Below are 10113 nucleotides of genomic sequence, written 5' to 3'. Positions count from 1 at the left end.
GGGAGGAGGTGCTGTGTCTGTTGGGGGAGATTTTGGTGGAGGGGGAGGAGGCGCCCTGTCTGTCGGGGGAGATTTTGATGGTGGGGGAGGAGGGTGTCTGTGGGGTGAGATTTTGATGGAGGGTGAGGAGGAGCCCTGTCTGTGAGGGGAGATTTTGGTGGAGGGGGAGGAGGGGCCGTGTCTGTGGGGTGAGATTTTGGTGGATGGTGAGGAGGGGCTGTGGCCACGGGGCCTGGTGCCCGCAGTTAGTGGATCAGAGGATGGTGCCTGCTGGGTGGGTGCTAATGATGCATCCTCCGCCCTCGAGTTAGCACCCAAGGTTCTCGTGTCAGACGTGAGGCTTCCTTCCTGTGTTGTTTCTGGTTGCACTGGTGCCCCGAAGACCAGCAGACCTGAGGTGTTCAGAGGTGGATGGATAATGGAGCCTGAATGGAGAGCCTGGGATATGAGTCAGGGCTTGGGATACCCTGGGACAGAGTGAGAGGTCCTGGCAGATGTGAATGAGTGGTGAAGACCGAGGGAGCAGGTCATACGTGGTGACAGACAGGAGAGGCTGCCCTGCCATCCAGGGGCCGTGGGGAGAGCCCTCATGGAGAGGCTCCTTTGGGCCATGTGGCTGCTGTAGAGGAGCCAGGGTCAGCTCTCTGCCTGGAGGGAGAGCGGTGCTGGCCTGGGGTCTCTGGGCCCAACTGCTGCTGGCACGGGCCTCCCAAGGGGCAGTCAGGAGCAGGAGTGGCGGCAGAAAGCTCACGCCTGGCTCCTGCCGTGTCTGAGAAGACATCGGCACATCTGTTTACTGTGTGTGCTGCATGGTCACTCCCTCCCACACACTGCAGGTGACTTACTCAGGGCTCCTGATGGCAAACGACAAGCACCCAATTCAAACTAGCTTAAGCAAAATGGGGGCTCTATGGGCCTGGCAAGCTGGGGATCAGAATAGCGGTTCAGGCATGGCTGGATCCAGCCATTGATGATGGGCGTGGGATGATTCACCGTCAGCTCTCAGCTCTGTTTAGCTGCACTTGCAGACAGCCTGTTTCTAGATGCAGCCAGATGGCAACTGGCCATCTCAATCCCCAGACACTGGGCTTCTTTCTCAGGAACTCTGGTGAGACCCCAGGGAGGACATGTACGGCATGGCCCAAGTCACATGCCCTGAGCCAGTTACTCTGCCTAGGGGGCAGGGATATTCTGATTTATTATCCTCATCACATTCACCCAGGAAGAGGAGCAAGGAGGGGCTTTGTCTCTTGCCCAGAAGCACTGGGCATGATTACTTTGACCTGAAGAGTGATTCTCAAAGAAAGGAAAGGAATGCTGGGTAGACAAAACATATGCCCATTGCATAAGGCCAGCAGAGCCCTCGGCCTTTGCTTTGCTAAAGCTGATAGGTGCACAGCTGTCTGGACTCTGGGGTTCAGTGTGAGGGTATAGAGGGTGCGGTCTACACAGCTGTCTGGACTCTGGGACTCAGTGTGAGCGTGTAAAGTGTATACAGGGTGCCATCTACACAGGTGTCTGCATTCTGCGGCTCAGTGTGAGGGTGTAGAGTGTGTAGAGGGTGCTGTCTACATGGCTGTCTGAACTCTGGAGCTCTGGGTTTGTGTGTAGAGTGTGTAGGGTGCCGTCTACACAGCTGTCTGGACTCTGGAGCTCAGCGTGTGTGTGTAGAGTGTGTAGGGTGCCGTCTACACAGCTGTCTGGACTCTGGAGCTCAGCATGTGTGTGTAGAGTGTGTAGAGGGTGCCGTCTACACGGCTGTCTGGACTCTTGGGCTCAGTGTGAGGGTGTGAAGTGTGTAAAGGGTGCCGTCTACACAGCTGTCTGGACTCTGGAGCTCAGTGTGTGTGTGTAGAGTGTGTTGAGGGTACCATCTACACAGCTGTCTGGACTCTGGGGCTCAGTGTGAGGGTGTAGTGTGTAGGGTGCCGTCTACATGGGTGTCTGGACTCTGGACCTCAGCATGTGTGTGTAGAGTGTGTAGAAGGTGCTGTCTACACAGCTGTCTGGACTCTGGGGCTCAGTGTGAGGGTGTAGAGTGTGTAGAGGGTGCCGTCTACACGGCTGTCCGGACTCTGGGGCTCAGTGTGTGGGTGTAAAGTGTGTAGAGGGTGCCGTCTACACGGCTGTCTGGACTCTGGGGCTCAGTGTGCTGGTGTAGAGTGTGTAGAGGGTGCCGTCTACACGGCTGTCTGGACTCTGGGGCTCAGTGTAAGGGTGTAGAGTGTGTAGAGGGTGCCGTCTACATGGGTGTCTGGACTCTGGACCTCAGCATGTGTGTGTAGAGTGTGTAGAGGGTGCCGTCTACACGGCTGTCTAGACTCTGGGGCTCAGTGTGAGGGTGTGGAGTGTATAGAGGGTGCCGTCTACACGGCTGTCTGGACTCTGGAGCTCAGTGTGAGGGTGTGGAGTGTGTAGAGGGTGCTGTCTACACGGCTGTCTGGACTCTGGGGCTCAGTGTGCGGGTGTAGTGTGTGTAGAGGGTGCCGTCTACACGGCTGTCTGGACTCTGGAGCTCAGTGTGAGGGTGTGGAGTGTGTAGAGGGTGCTTCTACACGGCTGTCTGGACTCTGGAGCTCAGTGTGAGGGTGTAGAGGGTGCTGTCTACACAGCTGTCTGGACTCTGGGGCTCTGCTGTCTGCACAGCACTGTGGTAGCCTCCTGCAGTTCTCAGCTGTACGGATGATGAACACTCAGTCCTCTTCATACCTTGGTGACTGGTCCACTCTGGACCTTCCCACGGGTGTGGCCTTTCTGTGAAGTGACCTCTGGGCACAGGTGAAACTAGCCTGTCGCTGCCATGCCTGCCCCAGTGACTGACCGAGATCAGCTCCCATCATGGACAGGACCTCTCACATGCCTTTGGCCTCTGGGCTATGTGCACACATCTGGCTCTGATGCCCACATCGGCCCCTGCCCTGCAGGGGCTCAAGTCTCTTTTCCAAATGCTTGACTTGGCTCAAAACTCGGCTTCAGCAGGTGTCCCCTATGTTTGTGGACTTGGTCCTCCTGGCCTGTGGTCCTGCCAGGGGACGGGAAGAGTGGTCCGGCGGGACCCTGTGAAGGGCGGCGTCTCCCTTGCTCTGCTTCTCAACGCTTCTCAACATGGAGCACGTGAGCAGAACGAAGGCCAGCTGATTTCCTGCACGCTGGGATGTGTGGTGCTGCACACTCAGAGACAACTTCTAGCACATTCCACCCTTTTTTTTTTTTTTTTTTTTAAGACAGTCTCACTTGCGTGGGCTGGAGTGTAATGGTGCAATATTGGCCCACTGCAACCTCCACCTCCCAGGTTCAGGCAAATCTCTTGCCTCAGCCTCCCAGGTAGCTGAGACTGCAGACACCCATGGCCATGTCCCAGTCATTTTTGGATTTTTGTTAGAGGCAGGTTTTGCCATGTTGGACAGGCTGGTCTCGAACTCCTGACCTTAAGTGATCCGTCCGCCTCAGCCTCCCAAAGTGCTGGGGTTACAGGTGTGAGCCACTATGCCTGGCCTACCAAGGAATTTTATTTTATTTTTCTAATTTTAAGACAAGGTCTCACTCTGTTACCTTAGCTGGAGTATGGTGGCTAGATCATGACTTATAGCAGCCTCAGACTCCTGGGCTCAAGCCACCCTCCCACCTCAGCCTCCTGAATGGCTGGGACTATAGATGTTTGCCACCACGCCCAGCTAATTTTTGTATTTTTAGTAGAGACGGAGTTTTGCCATGTTGGCCAGGCTGGTCTCAAACTCCTGGCCTTAGGTGATCCACCCGCCTCAGCCTCCCGAGTACCTGAGGTTAGAGGCATGACACGCACGGCCTCCTTCCACCCTTTCATATAACATATCAGCACTTCTTAACATTTTTATGGCAGGATCTTTTCTTCAAATCAAATCTTACCTGATAGATGAAGCGGACACAAGCTGAGTTGCTCTGGGTTGGGTTGTAATAATCCACCCTGTTCCCAGCCCCTGCTTCCACCTGCACAGTTCTGAGGGGACACTGGGCACCCCTGGCTCCTTGGAAGCCAGTGTGAGAGCCTCTTGGGGATTATACCATCTGTCTGCCTCTCTCTCATTCATTCTCTCTCTTTCTCTCTCTCTGTAGCACCTGCTGTTATTCCCCGTGGGGATAGGTTACTGATGGTGGGTTTATTTATTTATTTATTTTTGCATCAAAACACCTTTTTTTCCATCAGTAGCTTGTTTGCACTATGAGAAGATCAGCGAGGAGCTCCTTGCCATATTCCTTCTCTCTGCAGCAGATGTCAGGGCGTAAGCGCTCCCTGGCACGTGAGAGTTGCTTCATTGCCCTTGCCCTCCAGAGGTGCCTGTTGGAAGCGGATCATTGACAGCATCGGTCATTATCTGTGCTTGAGTTTGCCTTCCTCCTGAAGAGCCACACCCCAAAGGGGCCCCGCTCCCAGCCGCTGGGACTTAAGGAAGTTATGAGATGCTGACGTCCTATGCACCACCCACCACTGACCGTAATGAATACTTTGGATACCTTTTCAGAAAATGTGCTCTTTCTAACCAAAAAAAGCTTGACGTGACATCTGTAAAAGCAGACAGACGAACATTCCCTAAGAGGGCTGCCCTCTAAGAGGAAGCGTCCTGAATCCCTCAGTTTCGGTAGGCTGTGTCACCAGGGGCCGTGGGGGCCTTGCCAGGCTCGCATCCACGAGGAGAGTCCAGGCCTTGGTTTCGCTCCAGCTGGGCCGTCTGGTGGCTGCCACTTATTGACAAGTCCAGTGATTCAGATCCTCCGGGGAACACCTGGGTCTCCTGACGCCGGTGCAGGGAGGAGGGTGGCCTCCACAGGTGGAGCCTTCTCTGGGTGAAGCCCCTTGTTCCTGGTAGGTGTTTCTGGGCCTCCCGGCTCCAGGGACGTTGGAAGACGCCTCCTCGGTCTTCCCGGAGTCCAGGCGGTTCTGCAGGGGTTTTCCCAGAACTTTGCTCACTTCTGGGGAAAGGATTGGTCTGTCTGGGGAGTCTGGTTAATCGTTGACAGGAAACCTGCTTTTCCAGGCTGTGCCGGGTCCTGCAGCTTCCACTGGAGAGGCGCCGGGGTTGCAGGATGGCCACAGGCCTGCGGGTGCCTCAGCTGCTGCTCTGTGTGGTCCTTTCAAACACCCCAGTGGACGGAAATGGATTTGGGAGTGCAGGGCAGAGGGGCTGTGTGCTAGCAGCAGGTGGCCTGGGTCCTGCGGGGACGGGGACGCCCTGAGCAGACTGGAGCCTGCTGCTGGGGAACCCTTTGTATTGTGGGTCATGCCGCGTGCAGGGGCTGCGGCTCTGCTCCCTCCCCGGGATCCCACATTTGGTGACAAGTCCCCAGATAACCGTTAGACAGGGCCAAAAGCCCAAGGGCCACAAGGAAGGCAAAAATAAAGTGCCGAGGCTGTGCGTCTCAGAGCGGGATGGGATTTGTGAGGGCTTTGAAGGCCACATGGCCAGCCTACCTGCTCAGGATGTCAGGGCTCCCTACATGCAGGGGTCTCAGGACCCACTGCCTCGAGGGGGTGTACATTTACAAGCTGTGTACAGGTTTACCTGGTCGGGATACAGACCAGCACTCAAACATGTTTTCCGATTATTTATTTTCAAATGTATTAGAGAGTAACTTTGTCTTTTTCAGTTGCCTTCTATTTATGGTGTATGGGATGCTTTTTCTATTTATGGTGGAGATACAAAGTTTTGTTGGAAGTAACTTTGTTCACCTAAAAGAGTAGGTTGACTCAAAGGGAGATATTAAGTGAAGAGTCATCGGGGGCCACAGGGGGCTGGCAGGTGGCATGTGGATGTCTGAGTTTGGAAGTAGCATGCTGGAGGAATTCAGAGATGAGAAAAATGAAAAGCTCATGGTAGAGTCAGGCAGGGTGTGGGAGGAGTGGGACCCCGCTGGATGGAGGTAGGAGGGGAGTCTGTGCTTACAGGTCCAGAAGCGTGGGTACGATTCCTGGTGTGATCCACTTTGGTGCAGCAGGCGAGTCCTGTATGGAACAGAGGGTGAGTTTGGACTGTGTTGTGGAGGACCACCAGGTGTGGCCTCTGAACTTTTCAGGAGGCAGTGGGAGCCATCAAGGATGGTTGAGGAGGGAAGTGTTTCTGAATAGTCCTTGATGAGTCTTGTTTATTTGTAGCAGATAATCAGGGCTGGAGGCAGATGACCAGTCCAGGGCCCAAGTAAAGAGAGATTAAGAAGCCAAACTAGGTCCATAGTCAAGGACGAGCCCTTCAGCCCCCCAAGGCCATCTCTCTCCAGCCAAGAGATGCTGGAGAGAGGCGAGCTGTAGGTGGGCAAGCTGACCCTTTGCCCTCTGTGGGGACGCTGTGGGTGATGGGCGAGGGGAAGGTCACAAGTTTTGCATGGAGTCCTGGAAGGGAGGGGTGTCTTCTCCCGGCTGCTGGGAGGAGGTGGTAAGAGCTACTTCCTGGAGTCTCAGGGCCTAGCATGGAATGTTCTGGAATGTTCTCAGGGAAGTGGGTGTGGTCAGCTAAAGGAAGGTCCTCTCTGGGCCAGAGTTCTTGCAGGAGGAAGAAGGCTGCTGTTTCCTGCCCTGTGGTCTGGCCCAGATGGCCTTGGCTGACAGCCCCAGGCCAAGCTTTCGTTCATCATCAGGGTCTGTAACTGGGGGTTAGGGGGAAGAGGGGGCACAGTTTTTTAAAACACTCATTTCATCCTTTTAGTGTGGAGAAGTTCACCAGCATTCAGGGACCAGCTTGGTTTAAAAAATAGGTTTTGTTTTGTTTTTTAAGGGCCTGCTATGTACCACATACTGTGTTTGGACCTTTTTTTTTTTGAGACGGAATCTCACTCTGTCGCCCAGGCTGGAGTGTAGTGGTGCAATCTTGGCTCACTGCAACCTCCACTCCTGGGTTCAAGCAGTTCTCCTGCCTCAGCCTCCCAAGTAGCTGGGACTACAGGCGTGTGCCACCATGCCCAGCTAATTTTTGTATTTGTAGTAGAGACGGCCTTTTACCATGTTGGCCAGGATGGTCTTGATCTCTTAACCTGGTGATCTGCCCGCCTCAGCCTCCCGAAGCACTGGGATTACAAGTGTGAGCCACCTCGCCCAGCCTGAACTTTTACTCTGTTATCACAATTCACTATGGACAAAACCTGTTGAGGAATGCATTATTCATTATTTCTGTTGTGCAAAGGAAGAAAGGAGTATGGGGAAATTTAACAAGCCCCAAATTATACCACTGCGTAGCTTTGGAGTCCGGTTGCAAACTTACAGCTCTGAAAGCAAGACTGTGTCTGTAGCGGTGAGACTGTGGACAGAACGTTTACCTTGGAGGAAGTAACCCCTTTGTGCTCCTCTTTGTGGGTGCGTCTGAAGATGGAGGTGCTGCTGGAACTCGATGGCATTGCAGCGGGGATTGGGACTTATGATACAGATAAGGTGTCACAGAAATGTCAGCTACTGCTGCTGTTACTACATAAGATTAGAGTTGCACAATCCTGGACTTGATTTTACTGGAAGACATTCTTGGAAGGATATCTCTTAGGGTGGAGGAGAAGCATATTATTTTAATTCAACTGAATTAATGAATTCGTTAATTTTTAACATTTAGTTTTATTTAAAAGATTTTGTTATATAGATAGGGTCTTGCTCCGTTGCCCAGGTTGGTCTCAAATTCCAGGCCTCAAGCAATCCTCCCACCTCGGCTTCCCAAAGAGTTGGGATTAGAGGCGTGGTCCACTGTGCCCGGTCACTTAAATAATTTTAAGATAATCATTCTACCGGGGAATAGAATGTGAATTTAACCTTAGAGCCATTTTGAGTTTGGGCTGGTGATTTCTGTGCATACTCCTGGCCCCTGGATGTTGGGAGGTGTGGGTGAAATGCGGAAGGGCAGGGTCTGTTCGCTTTCCTTTCTCAGCCTTACTTCAGTGAAAGCTGGAGGTGCACTTTGCGATATCTTTTTAAATTTTTATTTATTATACTTTAAGTTCTGGGGTACATGTGCAGAACGTGCAGGTTTGTTGCATAATTATACATGTGCTGTGGTGGTTTGCTGCATCCATCACCCCATCATCCACATTAGGTATTTCTCCTAATGTTATCCCTCCCCTAACCCCCCACCCCCTGCTGTCCCTCCCCTAGCTCCCCACTCCCCGACAGGCCTCGGTGTGTGCTGTTCCCCTCCCTGTGTCCATGTGTTCTCATTTTTCAACACCCACTTATGAGTGAGACCATGTGGTGTTTGGTTTTCTGTTCTTGTGTCAGTTTGCTGAGAATGGTGGTTTCCAGCTTTATCCATGTCCCAGCAGAGGACATGCACTCTTTTTTTCAGGCCGCATAGTATTCCCTGGTGTATATATGCCACATTTTCTCTATGCACTCTATCGTTGATGGGCATTTGGGTTGGTTCCAAGTCTTTGCTATTGTGGACAGTGCCACAATGAACATACGTGTGTATGTGTCTTTATAATAGAATGATTTATAATCCTTTGGGTATATACCCAGTAATGGGATTGCTGGGTCAAATGGTATTTCTATTTCTAGATCTTTCAGGAATTGTCACACTGTCTTCCACAATGGTTGAACTAATTTACACTCCCACCAACTGTGTAAAAGTGTTTCTATTTCTTCACATCCTCTCCAGCATCTGTTGTCTCCAGATTTTTTAAAGATTGCCATTCTAACTGGTGTGAGATGATATCTCAATGTGGTTTTGATTTGCATTTCTCTAATGATCAGTGATGATGAGCTTTTTTTCATATGTTTGTTGGCTGCATAAATGTTATCTTTAGAGAAGTGTCTGTTCATATCCTTTGCCCACTTTTTGATGGTGGTGTTTTTTTCTTGTAAATTTGTTTAAGTTCTTTGTAGATTCTGGATATTAGCCCTTTGTCAGATGGGTAAATTGCAAAAATTTTTTCTCATTCTGTTGGTTTCCGGTTCATTCTAATGATAGTTTCTTTTGCTGTGCAGAAGCTCTTTAGTTTAATTAGATCCCATTTGTCTATTTTGGCTTTTGTTGCCATTGCTTTTAGTGTTTTAGTCATGAATTCCTTGCCTATGCCTATGTCCTAAATGCTACTGCCAAGGTTTTCTTCTATGGCTTTAATGGTGTTAGGTCTTATGTTTAGGTCTTTAATATATCTGGAGTTAATTTTTGTATAAGGTGTAAGGAAGGGTTGCAGTTTCAGCTTTCTACATATAGCTAGTTTTCCCAACACCATTTATTAAATAGGGAATCCTTTCCCCATTGCTTGTTTTTCTCGTTTGTCAGAGATCAGATGGTTGTAGATGGGTGATGTTATTTCTGAGGCCTCTGTTCTGTTCCATTGCTCTATATCTTGTGTTTTGGTACCAGTACCGTGCTGTTTTGATTACTGTAGCTTTGTAGTATAGTTTGAAGTCAGGTTGCCTGATACCTCCAGCTTTTTCTTTTTTTTTTTTTGCTTAGGATTGTCTTGGCTATGTGGGCTCTTTTTTGGTTCCATATGAAGTTTAAGGTATTTTTTTCTAATTCTGTGAAGAAACTCAGTGGTAGCTTGATGGGGATAACATTGAATCTATAAATTACTTTGGGAACTTTGCTATTTCTACAGCTTCAGAGTTCCCAGCTCTGCCCAAGTTAGTGCCAGCAGGCTGTGACCTTGGGGCAGTCACTAACCTGCCCAGGCCAGTGTCCCTCCTGCCCAGCTACCCTAGTTCTTGGAGTGAGCTTCCTCATTCTTTCTGGTGCTTCTGGGAGGACAGTTCTCTCCCTGGAATGCCACTCTCTGCCTGCCAAGTCCCTCCTTTTCCACTGAAGCCCTGCACCACACTCTCCTCTTGGAAGCCGTCTGGACTGATCTCCACTTGCCTTCTCTCCACTCCCAGTGCTCTTCGTATGGCCCCGGCGTTCTTTGGGGCCACTGTCTGATTCATCTGGATTCATCTCATGCACTGTGCAGTGTGCACTGGCTCTTCAGAGCCAGCACAACAGAGGTGGCCCTTCTCCCGCTGAACCTTCCAGAGACTAGTAAGCAAACAAAGAAATAGGCACAGATTCCAGCTGTGATACATGTGATGAAGAAAAAGAATTGGGCCCAGTCTTTGTGGACCGTTCAGTCTTCCACACTCCCAAGGGAGGGCCACATGGTGGGGAGGGAGGCCATGAGATGGGG

General features: G+C 51.1%; 1 protein-coding gene across 3 annotated transcripts in view; it reads left to right on the top strand.

Annotated features, from left to right (window-relative positions):
• Nucleotides 1-10113, top strand: part of RPH3AL (rabphilin 3A like (without C2 domains)) — a 177391-nt gene that overhangs the window by 35545 nt on the left and 131733 nt on the right. The window contains exons 1-2 of one of the 3 annotated variants that reach the window (XM_037732119.1): nt 4732-4840; nt 9553-10107. The exons of 1 other annotated variant lie outside the window; for it this stretch is intronic. The gene's annotated coding sequence lies outside the window, so the exon portion shown is untranslated. Of the gene's footprint in view, nt 1-4731; nt 4841-9552; nt 10108-10113 lie in introns of those variants that run through there. One more of the 3 variants, XM_017510583.2, reaches the window with a different exon arrangement.

Source organism: Cebus imitator, unplaced genomic scaffold (assembly GCF_001604975.1).
Source record: "Cebus imitator isolate Cc_AM_T3 unplaced genomic scaffold, Cebus_imitator-1.0 Scaffold441, whole genome shotgun sequence".
NCBI lineage: Eukaryota > Metazoa > Chordata > Mammalia > Primates > Cebidae > Cebus > Cebus imitator.
This window is presented reverse-complemented; position numbering and strand designations above follow the sequence as displayed.